Raw genomic sequence first — 24,087 nt, forward strand, 5'->3', positions numbered from 1 at the left:
GAAACCTGCACAATCAGTTCTAAAAATCCAACATCCTAACAAAATTCCAGAAAAAGGGTAGAAAAAATAAAGAGGAGAAAAATCAACAACATAATTCTAGAAAATTCCCCAGAACTGAGAGACATAAGTTTCAGTCCACTGAGTGACCTACTAGCACACTGAATGAGAAGAGCCACAATAACATCATTATAAAATTTCAGAACATCGGAGGGGAAAGTTTTAAAGTCATATTAAGGGCAAAATAAAGGCATTCTTAAATATGCATGTCTGAAAATTTACATCTTCAATACCTGTTGTTCTTGGGAAACTAATGGAAAAAGGTGCTCCTCTAGAACAAGTGATTAAATCAAGAACGGTCTGGGAAAAGATAAGAAGATCCAGCGTGAGGTAGGAAAAACCATCAGGATGGTGATGCAGGGATGGCAAGTGTGACTGATGGGCAGCAACCTAGAGTACACGTCCAGAATGGAGATCAGAAGCCATCTTCAAGAAGATAATATTTGTAATATATCCTACGTGCTTCCAGTATTGAGCAAGATTTACGCTTTTGGATAGAATTCAAAGAGGAATTACCAATAAAAACATGAAAATTAAGCAAAAGAGACAAAAAAAAAGATTAACAAAGAAATCACAAAGCTGTGCAAAAAAAAAGAACATTAATGGACTATAGCATGCATCATTACTTGATTGTGATAAGGTGTACACAACCATAGTATTGTCAACACTAAACGCCGCTCTAACCAAAATTACGTTATAATCAGAGTGACAATAAATGTGGATGTATAAGGTGGTCAGGGTATTCTTCCAGAAAACTGCTACTATCCAAGGTGGGAAGTTAACAGATAATACCAAAAACTGGAAAATCAGTAAGTAGCAAAATAAACTTATTGTTTAGAGTAACACGGAAAGAAACACTAAAGAGTTGGAAATGATTGCTGGGGGCCTGGGAAGGGGGTGAGATGGGACTGTTGTTTTTCATAAAAACCCTAGTGGAGCTGACAAGGGTCTGACATTATCTATGCAGAGGGTTCTTTCATGTATTAAAAATAAATAGTACAATAATTAATAAATAATACAAGAATAAACCCCGTGTTTATATACCTACTTTTGTCCACCCATGTATACATGAAGTTATTCATGTCCATCACATAGTTATCTTGGGGAAAAATGAGAGAAAAGCCTAAATGTCTACCAAAAAAACTAAATTATGTGGCACATCCATGATGCAATGCCATGAGTCATTTTAAAATGCAGATTTGCTCTTGTTAATAAGAACCAGGTGACAAGACAGTGCAACCCCAATTTTGATTACACACACATATATCTAAGTAACATATACATAAAGAGATTATTCACCAAAATATTAACAATACTTACATGTAAAGTTTACAGATAACCTTTTAAAAATATTTCCAAGTGAATACATGTGTTATTAAAGAACTTAAAAGTCAGTTAAAATTGAAAAAGTAACTGCTGATTCTATAACTCAGAAAGGAATCAAATAGAAAAGCAAAGCTACTTACCATCTTATTTCAGTTTATTAAAATGAAACTTATTCAAGAGCCCAGAACTTCCATTAAGTAATGTTATGAATAAACAACTCTAAATATAAAACTGGGTTTAAAAGTCAGTGAAGTTATTATTAGTTCCTTTTACCACCATGCATTTACCTTATTTGAACAATGATTCGACTTGCACTGGATCCCAGGCAGACACTACCACAAAGAAACACTGGCAATGCTGCTGGCTTGTCCAACTTACAAAGTCAGGATACAATTCTGGAACGAGAGGAAATAAGCAGTGTTAAGATAGCTACCTAACCCTTGCAGATTGCAAACTGAAATACAGACGCCTGAAATATGTAAGTAAAAAATCTACTGCAGCCCTCAATTTCACTCCAATGGACACAGGCTTCTCTAAGTATGCTAGCCTGATGTCCCTGTCTGCTTGTCTCTCACACACGTTTTAACCCATCCAACTTCCTACAGTAAGGATGTAGTATGGAAAGCCAAAACCTTCCTCTTATAACCTGATACTTTCCCTGGCAACATTTCAGGTGCTACGGTTTGCATTATGCAAGACAAATTCACAAACTCCGTAATCCAACCTGAAAAATTACTTCAGAAGAATTAGATATTTGAGGTAAAATTTTTTTACTGAGGTATGCTGAACTAAATTTAATAAATACATTTCAAGTTAAAGTAACTACCCAACCTCATCCCTCAAAGTGCATACACACACAAACCCTTCTGATCCAGCTGTTTAAATATTCCCAGACCTAAACACTACTAACATGGACACATACAACAACGCAATATAGGGTGTTTATTCAAAACAACAAAACAAACTTCCAAAACCAACAAGCTCATGTATGTAGTTAATGTCCTCACTCTTAGCTTATTAAAGCTTTATCGTTCGTTCACATTACTATAAAATAGGAAGGTACCGTAATTCAAATAATCTAAAGATGCCGGCTCACCATTAATCTTTTCTTTTCTTTTTCTTCCCACTTACTCAGCACTCACTCAGTTAAGGATACTCACCTTCTTTTTCTGAAATGGTGGCTTACACACAGCTGAACCCTTGCCTATCTGGCCGGAAAAGAAAGGCATGCATTTCCTGAAATTCTGGTCTCTTGGTACACAGGGAACCCTCAGCCTAGAATGCCTCTTCCTGTCTCACCAAACTCATTCCTATGAGGGTCTCCTCCCCCAGAGAGCTGTCTCTGGCTTGCCCAGGCTGGGTTAGGTACCACTTCTCTGTGTTACCCTAGACTTGTATCTCCTTACACTCATCTCATGCTGTGAATATGCTGATTCCCCTAACAGTGATGTGTCTGCTGAGTAAACTAATTACCCAAGCAATAAACTCTTGACCTATACAAAAGGTAACTAGGCAATTAACATTACAAACAGGCAACAAAAACCTACCCTTAAAACTAACAGGATAAGACTGTTTTATCTAGATGAAATTAACATTCAGACAGACCTGTAACCAAATTAACAATAATGTTGGTCTACAGTTATTTAGATGACAAACAGTAAAAACATAGCATTTTCAAAAACTCATTCAAAATACTTTTGCATATATCCTTGCAGGTTATTCCTGGAATTCATCCTACGTTGTTACATCACCCAAAATTTCTTTCCCTATTTCTAATCACAGAGGCACACATTGGTTTAAGGGAAATCCGGATGACTACTACAGGACAGAGAACTGCTTACTCTACAACTCACGAAATTAAGGAAAGAAATTATTCGAATACATCCATCCTTAAAATTCTAACCAGAGAGCGCGCGCGAGCACACGCGCGTGCGCGCACACACACACACGCACCTTCCATTTTTCTCTCCCATCAGATTTCTTTCCTATTAATTAACCTTGCCTTAGATGTTGGCAAGAATTTTGTCATCCCAACAAGTCTTTGATCTTCCATTGTACCAATGGTGGAGAAGCAAATCTGAGCTTCTGGCCCTCAGTTACTCTGCAGAAGGACGGAGACATCTGAAGTCCCAACTCATCCCTGCCACCAGTTTCTAGATATCACCACCCCAACTTGCCCTATGTTATCCAAACAGGCAAAGGTATACTTTTTGACTTCTATCTGCTGTTAATGGGAGAGATGCAATATGGAGTATACATCTATTTTCTTTGTTCTGTAATATGAAACTGCTCCAGAGTTAGGCGTTTAAGAAAAAAGGCAAATGACTTTGAGTAGTGTTTCCTGACTCTTGATCATTTGACAGATATTACTGATACTGCTCAGTTGTTCATTGTAGTAGTCAATGCTGAGTTTAAGGTGAGTGAAGTGTCAGCCTCTACCAATAGTTTGTGTGGCATTACAGGAAAGAATTCTTTTTTCCAAAGAAGTTGAGAGAACACTAACTCCATACAACCTGAACTTGAACTGCTAAAATGTGTTGTAAGTGATGGTTAAAATGTGTGGAAAAGGGCTTAGTTGGACAAACTTACAAAGCTTGCAAAAAATGTTAACTACTTAAGGCATATGGTTATTCTGCCCTGGCTGGTGTGGCTCAGCGGACTAAGGGCCGGCCTGTGAACCAAGGGTCTCTGGTTCAATCCCCAGCCAGAGCACATGCCTGAGCGAGAGACAACCACACATAGATGCTTTTCTCCCTTTCTCCCTCCCTTCTCTCTTTAAATAAATAAAATCTTTTTTTTAAAGCAGTTATTCTCTGTACTATTTTTGTCAGCAGGTACTCTCCAAAAAATTTTTGTGCTATTGCAAAATTTTAAGCTGAGCCAGTATTGTCAAGAGACCTTTATTAACTCTCAATTCACTTGTGTAGACTTAACTATTATCAGTTCTGTAAACTTTTATCAGAAATAGAAATAGAATCCTGACCTGCCCTACCAAAGAGCAGTTCAATGGCTTAGCAGAGGTAAAATTTTATTGATTTTTTTTTTTAAAAAAGCTCAGGGCTCAGCCCTGGCTGGTGTAGCTCAGTGGATTGAGCACGGGCCTGCAAACCACACGATCGCGGTTTGATTCCCTGTCAGGGCACATGTATGGGTTGCAGGCCAGCTCCCGGTTCCTGGCGGGGGACGCACCAAGAGGCAACCATACATTGATATTTCTCTCTCTCTCTCTCCTTCCCTTCCCCTCTAAGATAAATAAAATCTTTAAAATAAATAAATAAATAAATAAATGTAAAAGTCAGTCAGAGTTTTGAAAAAAATAAACAAGTAAATAAATAAATAAATAAACAGAAAAGCTCAGGGCTGAATCTGGAAATTTTCTGAACAAGAACCACCCTTAAACACTATTACTGAATACTAAACGGTTTTGGAAATTAGCTTTTGCTGCAGTTGATAACGGTTTGTAAGTAAGTTCTACTGAAAATTACAGATTGCATGGGGAAGTTGGGGTGATGGTGGAGAGGGTATGGTAGGATATATGGTAATGAAAAAAAACCAATAAAATAAATACACATCAAAAAAGAGGAAATTATAAGGCAAAATAAAATAGCACTTCTTTGGGAAACATATTGTGACAAATTTATTTGAATGCTGTTTAAACACTGCTTAAATCACAAGTAATGTCAGGTTACTTTATTCACTCCCGTGCTAGCAAATGTTAAAACAAGCAATGAGATCTCCATCCCTACACAAATTTTAAGCCAGCATATTTTTAGTTCCAACAGTTCCAGCATATTTCCAACCTCAATACAAGTACAAAGGAAATCTCCATATTACAAACTCCATCCGACTGTGTAACTGTGTAACTTCCCTCTAATCTGCAGGGTAATGGCATAGTAAAGGCAAATGTCAAGAAGAGACTGGAACAGAATTCTATAAATGCCTTCCAAGTGATGAATATACTCAATTAAAATCATACGCTCATGAATTAGTTTTTGGCAGTACTTCTCTTTGTGAAAAGATATTTTCAAAGATGACACACATAAACTGTCACTACATATTTCAACATTCATAGGTGAGTATTTGCCATCGATTTTGATGGGTTAAATTAACTTTGAACCCTCCCTGGCTGGCGTAGCTCAGTGGATTGAGCGCGGGCCTGCGAACCAGACGATCGCGGTTTGATTCCCAGTCAGGGCACATGCCTGGGTTGCAGGCCGGTTCCTTGCAGGCTAACTACCAGCAGGGGACGCACAAAAGGCAACCATACATTGATGTTTCTCTCCCTCTCTCCTTCCCCACTCAAGATTAAATAAAAAAAAAATTAACTTTGAACCCAAGTTAAATATTGTCCCCCAAAGAATTCCTTTCTACTAACAGATCTGTATTACAAAAATTGTATTCAATCAGTTTTTTAATTATGTGAATAAGTTTTCTGTTATGTACCTACAAAATGGTCTGTTTTGCCTCTTTGCTCCCAAAGCCTTGCTTTGCCTGGACCTTTACAAAAGAAAGTTTGCCAACTCTGGTTCTACATCATTTGCCTAGATGCCTACAGAGGCATCTATTGCACATGGCCAAACAGGGATAAACCCTTAAAGAGTAGTTATTTCTCAAAACTGTAAGTCACAAATGACAGGCTATCATTTTTTTAATACTTACATCCAGCAACTCACAGTAAGACAAATAAAATTAGTAATCAATCATTCCAAAGCTGTTTACAAACCACTGGCCCAATAAATAAGAAAGAGTGCATGTTCTCAAGTCGGACTGCCTAGGTTTGATCCCCACCTCCACCACTGGTTACTTAATTAAATCTAAGTAACCTTTGTTTTTAGCTTACCTTTACCTTTGTTTTCTCATAGGTAAAGCTGGTTCCTACTACCTAGGCTTGCCTTCAAAACTGAATATGTATGTAATGTTCTTAAATCAGTGCTTAGCACGTAGTAAGCACTTAATAAACATTATTATATTATTCATCATGTCAAAGCCAAAATGACAGTGAAAAGAAAAGGACCTCTACCACCTAGTATGGGTAGTCATACAGTCATTAAACAATCACCTTCAAAATTGTTTTCAGAATTCAGCTTTACAGAAGATTCAGAATAAAAGTTGCTTATTACATCTTCAAAAGCCTCTTTAAGAAGCAGTGCACTTTGGCAACAAACCCAAGCCTGTACTTGATTCCAAACTGATTGAGTATGCCTCCTAAATGACACCATGATTCTGTGCCCCAGGCTCTCAACTTACATGAGAGGGATCAACATGCCATCTGTACATGATAGCTTCTACTTAGACGAATGATTTTTAAAATCATGTCCACATGCACAAGGTGCCTCAGAGCAAAATAACATTTCATCTGAGGAGTCCTATTCATTCACAGGATAAAACGGTCTTACCTGAAACCGTAACAGCTACTTTCTCTATCATTTTATCCATTACAAAATGTTTATAAGCTACCAGTTTTCATACAACATAAGCCTCTCTTTCCTCGAAAACTAACAATCCTACAACATCACTAATACTGGTAGTAAGTACCACATCAAATTCCTGTTTGTATTCCCAGCATCTAGGCACATGTTTGGGGGTTTTTTTTGGTTATTTTACTTTTTAAAAACATATTTTATTGATTATACTATTACAGTTGTCCCAGTTTTTCTACCCTTTATTTCCCTCTACCCTGTACACTACCTCCCTCCTTCATTCTCCCACCTTAGTTCATGTCCATGGGTTATACATATAAGTTTTTGGCTTCTCCATTTCCCATACCGTACTTTTTAAAAAAATATATTTTATTGATTATAACATTACAGTTGTTCTATTCCCCCCCTTCATTGCCCTCTACCCGCACACTCCCTCCCCACCATTCTCCCCCCTTAGTTTATAACCACTTATCTCAAGTTCTTTAGATTCTATATTCCCCCTACTATTCTTGCCCTCTCCCCTATTTTCTACCTACAGTCTATGCTATTTTCTGTACCTTCTCCCCCCTTCTCCTCCTCCCACTCCCCTGTTGCTAACCCACCATGTGTTCTTCATTTCTATGGTTCTGCTCCTCCTCTAGCTGTCTTCTTGGTTTGCTTTTGTTTTAGGTGTGGTTTTTAATAACTGTGAGTTTGCCATCCTTTCACTGTTCATATTTTTCATCTTCTCTTTCTTAGATAAGTCCCTTTAGCATTTCATATAATAAGGGCTTGGTGACGATGAACTCCTTGAATTTGACCTTATCTGAGAAGCACTTTATCTGTCCCTTCCATTCTAAATGAAAGTTTTGCTGGATAAAGCAATCTTGGCTGTAGGTCTTTGGATTTCATGACTTGGAATACTTCTTTCCAGCCCCTTCTTGCCTGTAAGGTCTCTTTTGAGAAATCTGCTGACAGTCTGATGGGCACTCCTTTGTAGGTGACTGTCCCCTTATCTCTTGCTGCTTCTAGGATTCTCTCCTTCATTTTCATCTTGGCTAATGTAATTATGATGTGCCTTGGTGTGTTCCTTCTTGGGTCCAACTTCCTTGGCACTCTCTGAGCTTCCTGGATTTCCTGGAAGTCTATTTCCTTTGCCAGACTGGGGAAGTTCTCCTTTATTATTTGTTCAAATAAGTTTTCTACTCGTGGCTGTTTCTTTCCCCCTTCTGGTACCCCTATAATCCGGATGTTGGAACGTTTAAAGATGTCCTGGAGGTTCCTAAGCCTCTCCTCATTTTTTTGAATTCTCATTTCTTCATTCCTTTCTGGTGGGATGTTTTGTTCTTCCTTCTGGTCCATTCCATTGATTTGAGTCCCAGTTTCCTTTCCATCACTATTGGTTTCCTGTGCATCTCCCTTCATTTCAATTAGTTTAGCCTTCATATGTTCCTCTAATTTGTGACTATAATCAACCAGTTATGTGAGCATCCTGATCAACAGTGTCTTGAACTGTGCTTCTGAGAGGCTGGCAATCTTTTGGTTGCTGAGTTATCAGCTCTGGGACTTTGAGTTCTTCTTGCGCCATCTTTTGGGCTATTCGTGCCTGTTCCGTAGCAGGATCTGAGCCCTAGGTGTTCACCAGGGCGGGGCAACTCAGTTCCTGGGTTGTGACGCTGTATGTGGGGGCACAGTCAAAGAGGAGCAATGGCGTCCCCTCTGCCACCTCCTGCCACGGCCCCCACGAGTGCCGCAGCCGCCACCAGGGCCCGCGCATTTCGTCCCATTGCACGTGAGTGTGCCACCACCGTCAGCCCTCCACCACTGGGTTCGCCCCCTGGGGCCTGCGTGGTCCATCTTACTGTGTGCGAATGTGCAACCGTGGTCAGTCTGCCCCACACCCTGACTGGGCCCGGGCTACTTGCGCGCCTAGGTCTGGGGATCTTTCCTGCCCGACCCTGCTCCACTGCTGGCTCCGCCCCTCTTACCGTCCCGGTTGAACGGTTCGTTGTTGTCGGACTTCCGTATAGTTCAATTTTCTGTTCTTTGGCTGTGTCTTTGTTCTCCAAATCTTTGTTGTATTCAAACTTGGTTGTGGGAGAAGGTACAGTGTTTCCACCTATGCCTCCATCTTGGCGGAAGTCTTTTTGTTTATTTTTTTTAAGATATTTTTTTATTTTTTAGAGAAGGGAAAGGGAGAGAGAAAGAGACACATCGATGCGTGGTTGCCTCTAGCACACCCTCTAAAGGGGACCTGATAGCAACCCAGGCATGTGCCCTGGACTGGGAATCAAACTGGCAACCCTTTAAATTCACAGGCCAGCACTCAACCACTGAGCCACACCAGCCAGGGCTGTTTGTTGAATGACAAGTATTAACTATATAGTTTCTTTTTACTGTGGCAAAATATATATAACACAAATTTAAAATCACTTTTAAGTGCACAGTTCAGTTCAGTGACACTAAGTACATTTACCCTTACACAAGTATCACCACCATCTATCTCCAGAACTTCATGTTCCCAAACTGAAACTGGGACCCATTAAACAGTGACATCCTTGCAACCACAATGCTGTGAGTACCCTAGGGACCTCATGTAAGCAAAATCACACTTCTGTCCTTTTACATCTGTCTTATGTCACCTAATGTAATAATGTCAAGATTCCTCTGTTGTTGCACACGTAGTTTTAAAAAAAGAAAAAAATGCATACAGAATCAGAGAACTTGTGATATTAACATAACAACTTTTACTTGAACGGAAATGTTCAATTCTTTTCACCTAGTTTTTCCTCTTTTTAGTAATACACAGAAAAAATTCAAACTGGACAAGAGTATGTAATAAAAAGAGGTCTCCCTCCTGATTTTTGCCCCCTCTCCCCCTAATCTCCAGTCCCTCTCCTTGGTTTAATGTTTTATTTTGAAACACAACTGCCAACCACTTGTCTGTCTTTGAGAATGACCCCTTAGTAAGATACTCAGTTGGCCTATCAGGACTGGCTATTCCTCTTCTAAAAACACTAACATAAAGATCTGAAACAATGTACATTAAAAAAAGTTTAAGCACTTTTACAAATGTTTCATTAAATTAACATTGACTGAGTGCACCCTATGAATAATGTCTTTGCTAGGCAGCATGTTAAGGCAAGAAGCATGTTACAACCTCTGGAGTCCCATAAAAAAAGAATTTAAGCCCTGGCTGGTGTAGCTCAAGTGGACTGAGCAAGGGCTTCGAACCAATGGGTGGCCAGTTTGATTCCCAGTCAGGGCACATGCCTGGGTTATGAGCCAGGTCCCCACTAGGAGGTGGACAAGAGGCAACCACACATCGGCATTTCTCTCCCTCTCTTTCTCCTTTTCTTCCTGTCTCTCTGAAAATGAACAAATAAATCTTTTAAAAAATGAATTAAAAACATTTTGACTCTCCTCTGGCCAGGTGCTTACTTGATTGGACCATCATCCCACACACCAAAAAGTTGAAGGTTTGATCCCTGACCAAGGAACATACCTAGGTGCAGGATCAATCACCGGTCAGGGGGCAACCAATAGATGTCTGTCTCTCTCTGTCTCTGCCCCACCCTTCCTCAAACCAATAAACACGCCCTAGGGTGAGAACTTAAAAAAAATAAATCCTTCTCTGTGAAACCTAAGTTGAGAAAGCAGCAACGACTACGAGGCCCCTCCAATGAGAGGCAGAAGTGATGCTGACAAAACCATGAAAAGGCAACCTAGACCAGCACTGTCCAACAGAACTTGGAGCTACAGTAAATGTTCTTACGGTAGCCACCAGTCATGTGTTCCCACTGGCTGTGTATGAAAACTATTAAGAGTCACAAAGATTTCTGAACCGAACAAAACCATCAGTTCTGGGCATTTTTTTTTTACTCACTATTATGATTCTTCTCTTTTCTACCTAGCATTCTACTGCATAAAGTGTACTATAATATAAGCAGTTCCCTAGAGTTTTGTACATTTAGGGTTCTTTCCATTTATCGCTTAACATAACTGTAATAATTATTCTAAAATATACATACTGTTGTTCTCCAGAGAGTCTGCAGCAGTTTACATTGCTCCCAGCAGTATTTGAGAACGCCCATTTCTCCACATCATGGCCAGCAGTAACTGTCATGTTTTTTAAAATCATGATGGAGATCTGAGGGAGAAAATGCTACCTCATTGTTGCTTTATTCTGTACCTCTCTGGTTTTCATTTCAACAGAATATATTTTGTCAAGATAATCTAATGTTTAAAGTGCTTAGCCAATTGTTCCAGAATTATTCATGGAACAATTAAGCCACCCTTCCCTCACAATCTTGAAATACCACCTTCATCACACACCCTGCGCTTTCCATCTGCTATCAATTGAGGGCTTGGGTGTTTTACATTATCCTTTCAGATGTCACATGACTACTTCCCATTTCCAAATAGTTAACAAGCAGCCCATCTACTATATATAATAATAAAATTAATTTGTTGAATCCCTACTACGTGCTCTGACATTAAGCTAATCATCTAACCACCACAATAACCCTACTGAAGGTAAACAGTGACTTCTCTCTCCATTTGAAATTGAACAGATACTCCAAAAGGTTGAGCAACTTGTACTACAGTTCCAATTTAAAAAAAAAAAAAGGTTTTGAGAGGAAGCAGACTTCCATTTCTCATCATATTCATCTCAGGAAATCAAGACCTCTAGGTACCACAGATCACATACCTTCATAAACATGCCCTAAACTGAAACTGCAGCTGCAAATATTTTGCTGAAAATGGAGCAAAGAGTACTCCCTATCCAGAAGGGAAAATATTTCCTATCAATTTACTTTCATCATATGTTTCCTCCAACACTATGCAGCCTCCACAGTTAAAATGGAATACAGTAAGTAACAATCAATTAAATATATCCTCTTCCTCATTCTGTACTGTCATTTAACAAGGCCACTTTATTCACCCCTGGCTGGTCGAATAGTGAAATAGTCTATATGTGCTGAAGGTAAAATGCCCAGCACGAAACAGAAATAAAGGAAGAGAACAGACAAGCTAAGTTCTTCGCTGGAACAAAGACAAAGCATTCTTCATCAAGCCAATAATCAACATATCACCTTCTAAACGTTTCTGGAAAATAAGAGAACTATCACAAACGATGCACTTTTGCAACTAAGTCCTTCTGAAGCAAGGTGTTAAGTATTAAGCTTTCATTTCAGCCCTAGCTGGTGTGGCTTAATAGCTTGAGCGTCGGGCCTGCTAACCAAAAGGTTGCTGGTTTGATTGCCAGTCGGTGCACATACCTGGGTTGCAGGCCAGGTCCCCAGGAGGGGGTACATGAGAGACAACCACACACTGATGTTTCTCTCCTTTTCGCCTTCCCTTCCCCTCTCTCTAAAAATAAATAAGTAAAATATCAGTGCAGAACTGCTCTACAATGAGCCCTACAAACTCAGCCTCTTTCCCTCAATAGCTCCTAAGGCACCTCTTCACTCCAACGGAAAAGTTTAAAATCTCTTGTCCAATCTATACTTTGCTAAAGTGACGGAAAATTCAAGGAAAACAATCATTATCACAACCTACTTATCGAATAACTTCAGCTTTATAGCACAGACTTTAGAGGATGGGTTTTGAATACAAAATTTTAAAAAGTACCTTTATAATTCACTGACAATAAATACATACATTTTAAAAATACAGATTGGTGAGTTCTGACAAAATATAGTGTGTAAATATGACCCCAACAAAATACAGAATATTCCCATCACTCCAGGAAGTACCCTCTTGCCCCACTGTAATCTCCTCACCCACCACCACACAATTTTCAACTGGTAGAAAGTAACCTCAGTGAACCGGGACTTGCTAGTGGGAGCACTCTGAAACTACTGCCCAGCCAGCCACTCGTTCATTCCCGTATTAATTTATCCTTTCAGGATTTACTAAGCCTCCTCTGTGTGACAGAGAGAGATCACCCTATGGGGATTCAGCAGGGAATTAAACAAATCCCCTCTTTACTCTCTAAAATAATTGAAGACACAATAAATTAAATAATATAGCGTCCCATAGTAACATCGTTGGGTAGGGTGGTTACCGGTTGATGAAAGAGGCACTATTACAGAAAGGGCAGTTAAGGACAACCTCTCTCGAACCCTTCCCTACGTGCCCACGAAGGGACATCAAAACTGCTGACCAGAACTGCGATACAGCACCTCCGTGACGGCTAAGCAGAAAGAACTTCAGAGCAAACAAAGCAAGGATCAGAAGAATCACTTTGTTATATCTAGAACAAGAATTTCTTACTTAAAAATTTTACCCAATTCATTTTTTCTTTTGGGCAATCTCACTCTGACATCTGACCAAAGTCCTCAGTCTCCTTCATTTTTAGTTTTTTTCCTGACAGCTCACAGTCCGGCAGCCAAAGGCTTTAGAGTCAGGACTCCAGGACACATCCTCTGGATACACTGGGACCGTCATCTGGGGAAGCCCTGAAGTCATGTGAGAGCCCTGGAGCGTCGAGCTCTCTCTGGTAATCGTAGAAAGCAACCTCACCTCTATGATTTCCTCTATCACTCCTTTATTTGTACTGCTGTTTTAATTAAAATAAAGAAAAATGAAATTGAGTTATTAAGTCCTCCAAAAACACACAGAATTATTGAAGAAAAGCAATGGACTTCACAGAAGCACATCAAACAAACAAGCCCTGGCTGGTGTGGCTCAGCTGGCTGGAACATCACCCCGTAATCCGAAAGATGCAGATTCCATTCCCAGTCAGGGCACATGCCTCAGTTGCTGGCTCAGTCCCACCCAGGTTGGGAAAGTGCATGTCCTGGGTAAAGATAAAACAAAAACAACAACAACAAAAAAACAACCTGGTCCTTATGCCTCGGGACGGAACCAAAAGTCTTCTAATTAGACATGCAGCAACTTCTCTTTGATGGCCTTCCATCTTCTGAAACACACCAAGCTAATGCAGTTATAACATTCCAGATGCTAAAAAGCAAATCAGGCAGACCAAAAATGAGGATACTGCACATATGCCCGCTAAAAGGCATGGGCAAGGATCAGATCAATGCCTTCACGCTTTCTAAAAGTTCTTGGGTTTCTTCAGTTTAATAACAAAATAATTCACTATTTTGGGTTCTCCCCCCTCACTGCTTCATCTACTGAAGTTAACTAAAATTTCCTTTTTTTCTTTTTAAAGAAAAAACAAAGGAAAGAAATAAGGCACCAAAACAAAAAAAGGTTTAATGCTCATGTACTATTAAGACAGCAGCATGACTTTAAGTGGGTACATTAGCAGCCAGTATCATATATCTAGAACAGGGACAGCAAATTAAAATGCCTCAAGACAAGTAATATAAAGATGTAAAACGATAAACATCAACTAACATTTTGCTCTATGTCAGGGATACATGTCAGGCTGTGGTGAAGTCTGTGACAAACCTGAGAACATGCCCCAACAAAAGATGGCTGCTGCAAAGCTAAAAGAGGGCCATAAAGGCCAAATCTGACTTTTTAAAATTGATTTTAGAGACAGAAAGGAAGGCACAGCCCTAGCTGGTGTCGCTCAGTGGACTGAGTGCTAGCCTGCAAAACCAAAGGGTCGCCAGTTCGATTCCCAGTCAGGGCACATGCCTGGGTTGTAGGCCAGGTCCCCAGCAGGGGGGCACGCAAGAGGCAACCACATATTGATGTTTCTTTCCCTTTCTCCTTCCCTTCCCCTTTCTCTAAAAATAAGTTAAATAAAATCTTTTTTAAAAAAGGGAAGGATGGAAGGAAGGGAGGAAAAAATAAAGAGAAACATAGATTTGTTGTTCCACTCATTCATGCATTCATAGGCTGCCCCCTGTATGTGCCCTGGCTAGGGAATGAACCACAACCTTGGCACAGGGTGGAGGAGGGGATGGGCAACACTCCAATCAACTGAGCCAGGGCTAGATCTGATTTTTCAAAAGCAGCCTAAATCCAAATTTTTACATGAAATCTCCCTGTTTGTTAATGCTGACAACTAATTCAAATTTTCAGCACTGTGTGGGCCAAACAAAACACATCTGCAGACTGAATTCCATCCACAAACTTTCAGTTTTCAACCTCTGCTATAAAAATCATACCTGGTTCTCTCAGTGGCAGAGCTCTAACTTGGGGACAGAAAGCACACCCTATGCTTCCAATAATAACACACTATCATCTAAAAATATACAAAAGCCCTGACTAGTTTGGCTCAGTGGCTTGGGCATCCCCCCTCCTCCACAAACCAAAAGGCCTGCCTGGTTCGATCCAAATCAAGGCACAAGCCTGGGTTGTTGCCGGGGTCCTCAGCTGGAGGGCATACAAGAGGCAACTGATCAACGTTTGTCTCCCTTTCTCCCTCCTTTCCCCTCTCTGTAAAAATAAGTAAAAATCTTTAAAAAGTAAAATAAAAATACATGAAAAATATATGTGAATATAAATCTGAAATCCCTCATGTTGAAGGAAAGAAATTATCTTACTCTTCACACACTAAGTGTTCAGCTTCCTGAGTATGTGTATCAGCCTGTACGTCTAGACAAAAGCAAACTAAAAGATGGTTTCTATGGCATGGCATTTAATCTTGATTTAAAAAAGAAAAAGAGGGCCCTGGCTGGCACAGCTCAGTGGATTGAGCGTAGGCCTGTGAACCACACGATTGCGGTTCAATTCCCAGTCAGGGCACATGCCTGGGTTGCAGGCCAGTTCCCAGCTGGGGACTCATGAGAGGCAACCATACATTGATACTTCTCTCCCCCTCTCCTTCCCTTCCCTTCTAAAGATAAATAAATAAAATCTTTTTTTAAAAAAAGAAAAAGAGTTCCCTTGAAAGCAAAGAAAGACCAAACTTTTGGAAAGGGTACCCATGATTTTAATCCCCTGGTGAGCCGGTGACAACTGCTTTTTTATGGGTTACAGCCCTACACTGGATCGTCTAGAGCAGCGGTTCTCGACACCTGGACATACTGATGAGTATGACAGAAGGTTAACAACCCTTCTTTTGAGAAAATGGACTCCCTCACAAAAATTTTATAGAGTTCACGGGCTCCCTGCAGGCCAAGGACCACAGATGAAGAACATCCTGTTCTAGAGAATATTAAACCTGCGTAATCTCCAAAGCCTTGGTTTCCTCCAATGGATTCATCCCTACTCCACTGATCTACCTCAGGCAACTATATCTATCTCCAGCCTGGACCAGCACAATGGCCTTCTAAATGATAATAACTCCCACCATCCATTTTCCACACCTCTGCAAAAGTGCCTGTAAAATACCAATCAGATGGCAACCCCTCCCACCCTTCCAAAGGATTCAATGGCTTCCCTCTCCCTCTCATCTCTAGCCACTCTCTTTACTGTGTCGGGCACACTCGGCCTCTTTTCAGTTCATAAAGCTCAATTCTTCTCAAATTTTGGTACATGTTCCCTCCACCAGGAACATTCTCTTCATGACACCCTACAAAACTAAAACTGTCTCTTTACCCCTGATAAAAAGAACTTGGACTACCCTTAGGTCACTCCTTTTTTTGACTACTGGAGTCCCATGGTTGGTAATTCCACATCACTTTTCTCAACTTGTAATTTATTTGCTTATTGCTATGTCTTTTCCCACTATAAATTCTCAGAAGGCAAAACTCAACTACGGGCAAAACTCACCCCTATGTATTCCCAGAGTCTAGCACCGGAGCCAGTAGATAGTAGGTTCTCAGGCATTTCTTGTTTAATCTATCAATCAGTCAAATACTGAATTAATCTTGGATGTTTACAGAATGAATGTGTGAAGCAATCCATCAAAATCTAGTATTTGAGAGAAGAGCATTAACTACACTTCTTTCAATTAACCACACTTCCATAGACATCACTATGCCCAAGAGAAACAGGCTAGCACCCTAAGATTCGTAATGGTTTAAACCATTCATTATAGCCCTGGTCAGGTGGCTCAATTGATTAGAATGTTGTCCCTGGTCAGGGCACCTACAAAAAGCACCCAATCAATGTTTCTCTCTCTCTCTGCCCCCTCCTTCTCTCTAAAATCAATTTTAAAAAAAATTCTAAAAAATAAACCTTATGTCTTTTTCTAAGAGTTTTTACTTACATATTTTTAGAGAGAGAAGAGAGGGAGAAAGAGAGGGAGAGAAATATCAATGTGTGGTTGCCTCTTGCATGCTCCCTACTGGGGACCTGGCCTGCACCCCAGGCATGTGCCCTGACTGCATATCAAACCAGAGACCCTTCAGTTCGCAGGCCAGTGCTCAATCCCCTGAGCCAAACCAGCCAGGATAATCTTTATGCTCCATAAGCCAGCCTCACCTCTCCCCATCTCAGTGCTAACCTTGGAAATAGTCCAAACTTTTTCCTTCCAATTTCTTGGTACAAAACAGGACACTCCTTTTGCAATCCATAACTTCATCACTGAAACCAAATTCAAAAAATATCTGTACTTGGTGTTAAATATGCTAAAGAACTGCTGCTGCTGCTGCTGCTTTTATTACTGCCACCACCATCACCACTAAAATTGGACTGTACCTATTCTGCACACTGAAAACTGTCTCCAAAACCGAAGAGCTTTCACTCATGTGAAAGGTTTAATGATTCTTTAAAACAAACAAAAAAAACGGCCCTTGACTCCTGTAGCTCAGTGGATTGCGCGCAGGCTGAGAACCAAAGGGACTCTTAAGTTCAATTCCTAGTCAGGGCACATGCCCGGGTTGCCAGCCAGGTCCCCAGTAGGGAGCGTGTGAGACAACCACACATCCATGTTTTCCTCCCTCCCTCTCCCCTTCCCCTAAAAATAAATAAAATCTTTTTGCAACTGTGCCCTGGCTGGTGTAGCTCAGTGGATTGAGCATGGGCCTGTGAAGCAGAGGGTTGCCGGTTCGATTCCCAATCAGAGCACATGCCTGGGTTGAGGACTGGGTCCCCAGTAGGGGACACATGAGAGGCAACCACACATTGATGTTTCTCTCCCACTTTCCCCTTCCCTTCCCCTCTAAAAATAAGTAAATAATATATTTTTTAAATGGAACTGTACTGGACACAAAGGTTTTTTGTTAAATGGTTTCTTAAAAAAACTCCAACTCACCTCTTCTACAAAATGCAATCAAGCCTAAACAGGTGCAGAAAAACATGTTTTTCACATTGCTAAAGTGTGTACACTAGTTCACAAAACACATATCCTAGATAAACAAACTTGTGGAACTTGCTTCACGAGTTCTTCATGGAAGCAGCCGTTTTGGGGTCTTTAACAGACTTCTACATAACTGTACACACGTAAGGTTGTCTAGATACCAGGACAGGCTACAATAGTATTTTCAGGGGAAAAAATGGAGGGCCATCTGGCATGAGACATGCCTTTCTGGTCTGGACCTACACTCTAGAAATCCTACAAACGAGGGTCATAATAGTAACAGTGTTTAATACCTGCCAGATAATGAGCTAAGTGGCTTTCAATTTAATTTCATTTAATCTTTCTCACAATCCTACAACATGGCCCCGGTTTCTTACTCAGCAGTACTTTGGAGATAAGGAAACAGAGGCACCTGCAAGTGAGGGCCCCTGACCTAAATTCAAAGCTAGCAGGGCCAAACTTTGAAACCAGACAGGTTGGACCCAGGATCCTTCGATTACGCTGCCCCCAGAAGCTTCAGTGGTTTCTCCGGCCAGGTTCTAGCATACTCTCAGATTTTTTTCCTACCCGACTAACAATCATCCCGTAAACTCTGTACTATCACTGAAGGCTTCCACCTTCGGAGCGCCAGCGCTCCTAGCCAGCTTCTGCCGCCATACTCCTCCCCTAAGATTTAGAAAAGCAAATAGAACAGCTGGTGTAAGTTAGTTAGGTCCTAAGGAAGGCAAAGAAAATTGCCTCGTATAAGCAGAACACCCGCCGATTGTCACTGGAATGCAAGTCGGCCTCCCTCCAGTCCAAGAGACTGAAATAAAAGTGGGCGCACCAATGTTCCCGTGGCAGAGAAATTTGGACCATGCCTCCTCTGGCCACACGGCAAAAAGAAGGGAAGAGGTGCTAACATTCACTGAATGCCAGCCACATGCGCCCTAAGGGAAGACAGAGGCAGGCCAATGAGGACCATGTCGGGAGGGAAAGGACACTCAAGAGTTCCGGGGAAAGGGGAAATCCAAACAATTGGTTTCAAACGGCTAAAGAGGGAGAGGGAGAACGTGGAAGCCAGACCCCGACAACTTGCAAGAAGGAGAAGGCAGGGTAGAAGGTCCACGGAGAAAAGGCGGCCCCAAGCTTCGGGAACTAGGCCGGGGCGAGGGGAAGCCCAGTAGGGCGGGGAGGGGGAGGAGCCGGAGGAAGCGGGGCCCGCTTAGAAAAGGCCCGAGATAGGCGCCGAGGAGCGGCTCCGCGCCAAGCGCGCCTGCGGACCCTGACCCAGCCGCTGTGGTGAAAAGATAAAAGACGAAGTGACTGGACCCGGCCCAACCGCCCTAGTTCCCAACACAGGCCCTCACTCACCTAGGCCCACCACAGCGATCGCGGCTGCAGCCTCGCAACGGCACAACCGGCCCAAACCTCACCCCCGCCCGACAGCGCGCCCCACGTCCCCGCTCTCCCACGGCGGCAGCGTCGCCTCGCTCCCTCCTGGGAAATGTAGTCGTAGAGCCGTCTTTTCTTGCAACTTGACGATGTACTGAACTACGTTTCCCACAAGGCAAAGCAAGCGTTGGGCCCGTCGTTTTGCGTCACGCGCTAGGTTGTCGGCAGTCACGTGGGTTGTTCCCCTCCCCCCTGCTTGGGTGGCCTGGGGAAGAAGGAGGGGGTTGGAGGCGAGGGGCGGAGGCGTTGCTGACGCCACTGCCCCCACCATTTTGGAGCTGTCCTGGAGGTTGGAACCTGCTTGGAAGAAGGGCCTGAGTCCCACCCCTTCGCGGCCTGCTTTGCTGTTGAAAAGTATCTGACTGGATAATCCGGTTTCCTGGCGTTCCGTCGACCCTCACTTTGTGACCTTGAGCAAATGGGCTCCGCTCTCTGAGCCTCAGTTTCCACCCCAATGAAATGAGACTCGTAATTTTGACCCCACAGACTGTTCCGAGGCTCGGTGAAAGCCTTCAGTGCCCTGGAAGCGCGACTCAAAATGGAGTTGTTATTGTGACCTGACTTTCGGAGATACAGGAACCCGGGCTCGCAAAGCTCTAGCCTCAACTCCCGCCACCGCGCCCCCTCCCATCCCCACCTTCAGTAACAATGGGCGCACCAAAAGAGGTTTTCCGAAAGTGCGGTCCTGTGAAGCTTCTCAAAATGGGTGCCACTTACCTATTGAACCAGAAGTTTCCCGAGGAGTGTAGCCTTGGAATCTACACTATAAACAGACCTTTCCAGAGATTCCTACGTAGGTAAAAGTTTGTGAACCACTGCATTTATCAGGGTTTTGCACATTCTGATTTCCACTGGAATTCATGACATAGTGAAATCCAACCGATAAAGACTGAGCTCAGATGTCACCTCTTCTGTGAAGCCTTCCAAGTTTACTAGCTCCTCCTGTCTCTATACTCCTACAGTACCTTTACACTTTATTCTATATTATCAGGGCTTGTGTTCGTTTTCCCCACCAGATGTGAGCTCTTTTAGAACCGAGATCCATTTTGATGGATTTCTGCGTCCCCAAGGCAAAGTTAACAAAGTAAATTGAAGGACTCTGCTGCTCTTTCAGAAGAAAAGCTCACCAGGCTCAACTCAAGTCTCAGACTCTGCCACAGCCAGCCTCATCCTTACTGACCTCAGCAATATTGCCTTTTTTTTAAAGATTTTATTTACTTTTAGAGAGGGGAAGGGAGAGGTACAGAGAGGGAAAGAAACATCAGTGTATGAGAGATACATTATTGGCTGCCTCTGGCATGCCCCCAACTCATGACCTGGCTTCTCAACCCAGGCATGTGCCCTGACTGGGAATCAAACCAGTGACCTTTGGTTTGCAAGCCAGCACTCGATCCACATGAGCCAGGGCAACAGCATGAGCCAGGGCAACAGCATTCCTTTCACACAGTTTATTCTTTCTTCCTTCTTTGAGCCTGTCCTGTGGGCTACATGCTGTGTAGTGCTTCTTGAAACGTTCTGATTTAATTTTTAATTCACAGATTTTCTGAGTGTCTACTCTATGTCACTCAGAGTGACATAAAATATAAAACTAGGAACACAAAGGTAAACTAGATGGCTACAAAAATGCAAGTCATTGTGCTTGGTTTCTAAAATACTCTATACTGATCTCTTCTTACCTCTGTCCCACCTCTGCCCCTTTCCTGGCCCAGAAACTTACCCCACAGTTCCCTCCTCCTCCCTCTCCTCTCCTCATTCTGTCTTTGAGTGATGTGGCATACTCAGGTAGCTTTTAAATCTCTCCTGTGCATTTTACGTCCTGTCTACATCTTAGCATCAACTTAGTTCCAGATGTTTGGAAGTCACCATACCCTGACTTCCTGCTGGCATCTCAGACTAAACCTGTCATTGCTCTGACCTGACTGTTGTGGCTCAATGGGTTGACCATCATCCCATAGACCAAAAGATCACCAGTTTGACTCCCAATCAGGTCACACACCTGGTTTGCAGGCCAGGCCCCTGGTTGGTGGAGGGGTGTGTATAAGGTGTTTCTCTCACACACTGATGTTTCTCTCCTTTTTCTCCCTGCCTTCCCCTCTCTCTAAAATAAGTAAAATCTTTTATTTTTTATATTTTATTTATTTTTAGAGAGAGGGAAAGGGAAGGAGAAAGAGTGGGAGAGAAACATCCACGTGTGATTGCCTCTCATGTGCCCTCGATTGGGGACCTGGCCTGCAACCCAGGCATGTGCCCTGACTAGGAATCAAACCAGCGACCCTTTGCTTCACATGCCCGTGCTCAATCCACTGAGCTACATCAGCCAGGGCTAAATAAAATCCTTTAAAAAAGAAGTCTATCACAGGCATACTTAAGTACCACTGTGATAGGTGAAACACAGGAAAGTATATGGTTTATATACTATGACAACATAGAGCAGGGATCGCAAACTTCAGTCTACAAGCCAGTTCCAACCCACCCCCTGTTTTTGCATGGCCAGACGCTAGGAATTCCTTTTACATTCTTAAATGGCTGAAAAGCAGATCAAAAGAAAATTAATATCTCATGACATGTAAAGAGTAATATGAAATTAAAAGTTCAGCACTCAAATGTGTGTAAGCATTGTCTGTGGCTTCTGTAATAAAAGTATTTATACTCTATGACCTGCAAAGCCTAAAATATTTACTGTCTGCATTTTACAGAATAAGTTTACTGGCTCTTGGCATAGAATCTGGAGGTTTTGACTTAGGCTAGAAGGTCAGAGGACACCTCCCTGAGGAAGTAACCCATAAACATGTAGTTATCTAGGCCAAGAATTGGAGAAGAGCATTCCAGGCAGAAGGAACAACACATGGGAAAGCGCCATGGTCTGAAGGAACCTGGCACACTCTAAGTTTTGTTAGGCCTGCCATCGACTCTAGAGTGTAATAGGAACTGAAGCACATGAGCCAGGTCCTTCTGAGTCTGATAGTGCAGGTTGAGGATATTGGCTCTAACTCTGAGAGCAATGGGAAGCCATTGGAAGGCTGATAAGCAGGAGAGGGATCCAGATTTCCTTTTTTAAAGGATAATTCTGGCACCATGTGAGAATGGATTGGAGCAAAGCAGAATGAAAGTAGGGAGACCAATAAGGAAATTATACTACAGGAGTTGAAATGAGAAGACACAGTGCCTTGACCTAGTGTGTTCTCAGCGGGGATGAAGACAAGTTGGAGGATTCAAAGGGTGCTCAAGAGGTATTCATGCCATCAAATCTACTGGACCTGGTGATTGGATGAAATAAGCAGGGAGCGGTGAGCCACAGATTTCTGGCTGGAGCAGCGATGTGGATGGAAGTACTATTAGTGGCTCCCTACAGCACTGTGCTCGTACGAGTCTGCCCACACTCCTCACAATGTCCTGAAATCATCCATTATGTGCCTTTGTCTCCCGCGAGAGCCATGTCCCAGATGGTAGCAACTAATTCGTTCTTGTCTTCCTGGGGCCCAGTGGTGGGCTTTGGGCACAGAATTGGCAGCAATAAATGCAAACGGGCTTTTCTTAGTTCTTCTTTCTCTTTTTCCTATAGGGGCTTCTCTATCCTTCCAGTTGCCCAGGTTCAAAATTTCAGAGGAATCTCAGCTTCCTCTTTCTACCTTACCATATGGCATCAGTCACAAAGTCCAATGTATTCCACCCCCAGCACATCTGTTGAATCCCCAGCCACCCCATTTCAGGCTCTCTCCTGTCTTAGCGCTATGAAGTGGTTAGAACGGTGCCTGAGCCAGTTAGTGCTACATAAGTGTGCCTATGATTAACAGTTCTTCCCCAGCCTCCCTGCCTCACGGCTCTTTCCAGCCAGGCCATTGTTTGATCCACCAACCACGAGAACAAATATCGGAGACTTTCAGGGATTCAAAGATGTTAATTTATTGGCCAAGTTTAACCTGCGCAGGGGCGATCCCTCCAGAGACACTGTGCCCACTGGAGGCTCGTCAGGGATTCGCGCCTAGCGCTTACAGCTAAGTCCTTATATACAGGTCATAAAGCAGGCGTGTGTTTTTTTGTTTGTTTGTTTGTTTGTTTTTGGCACAGAGGCAGATTATTGGCTTACAGGGTCTCTTCTAGGGTTTCAGGCTCCTTGGGGCTGAGGCCATTGTTCTTGTTCCCAACATTCCCCCGTTTTCTTTTGGGGGGTATGTCAAACCTTTGATTCTTCATCACTTGGGAGGATGGTGTATGGTTGGGAGAGTACCATTAGCTTAACTATTTCTATTCTCTCCTTGATGAAAGCAAGTACTTTATTTAAGATAATAGGTCCTATTGTGACCACTAATAAGAGTACTAGGAGTGGTCCAGCAATGGCCGATATAAGGGTGGTTAGCCAAGGGGACGTTTTGAACATAGATTCATACCAATTAGAACTTTCTTCTTCTCTATTTCTATCTTTTAACCTTTTGGTGAGTGTTTTGATATTTTCTTTAATTATTCCAGAGTGGTTAGCATAAAAACAACATTCTTCTCCTAATGCAGCACATAACCCACCTTGCTGGAGGAGGAGGAGGTCTAGTCCTCTCCTATTCTGTAAGGCTACTTCAGCAAGGGAGTCTACTTGGTGCTCTAGATATATTATTTGATCTTGTAGGAGGGATATGTCCTTTGAGAAAGTTTGGGATAATTGCCTGAGGTTGAGCTCCCCTTGTATGAAAGCCCCCGCCCCTACAGCAGCGGAACCTACAATCCCTATAGTGGCTACAATTGGGATAAGCAATGGGGCTCGTTTGGTGC

General features: G+C 42.3%; 1 protein-coding gene across 4 annotated transcripts in view; it reads right to left on the reverse strand.

Moving 5' to 3' along the window:
• Positions 1–19,352, reverse strand: part of THRAP3 (thyroid hormone receptor associated protein 3) — a 64,468-nt gene extending 45,116 nt beyond the window's left edge. For 3 of the 4 annotated variants that reach the window (XM_037032648.1, XM_037032645.1, XM_037032647.1), the window contains exons 1-2: positions 19,246–19,352; positions 1,671–1,778 (exon numbers count right to left, since the gene is read on the reverse strand). The gene's annotated coding sequence lies outside the window, so the exon portion shown is untranslated. Of the gene's footprint in view, positions 1–1,670; positions 1,779–13,630; positions 13,752–19,245 lie in introns of all 4 variants that reach the window. The other variant, XM_037032646.1, reaches the window with a different exon arrangement.
• Positions 19,353–24,087: the final 4,735 nt, after the last annotated feature.

Source organism: Sturnira hondurensis, unplaced genomic scaffold (genome assembly GCF_014824575.4).
Source record: "Sturnira hondurensis isolate 20B ecotype Veracruz unplaced genomic scaffold, ASM1482457v3 Scaffold0021490, whole genome shotgun sequence".
NCBI lineage: Eukaryota > Metazoa > Chordata > Mammalia > Chiroptera > Phyllostomidae > Sturnira > Sturnira hondurensis.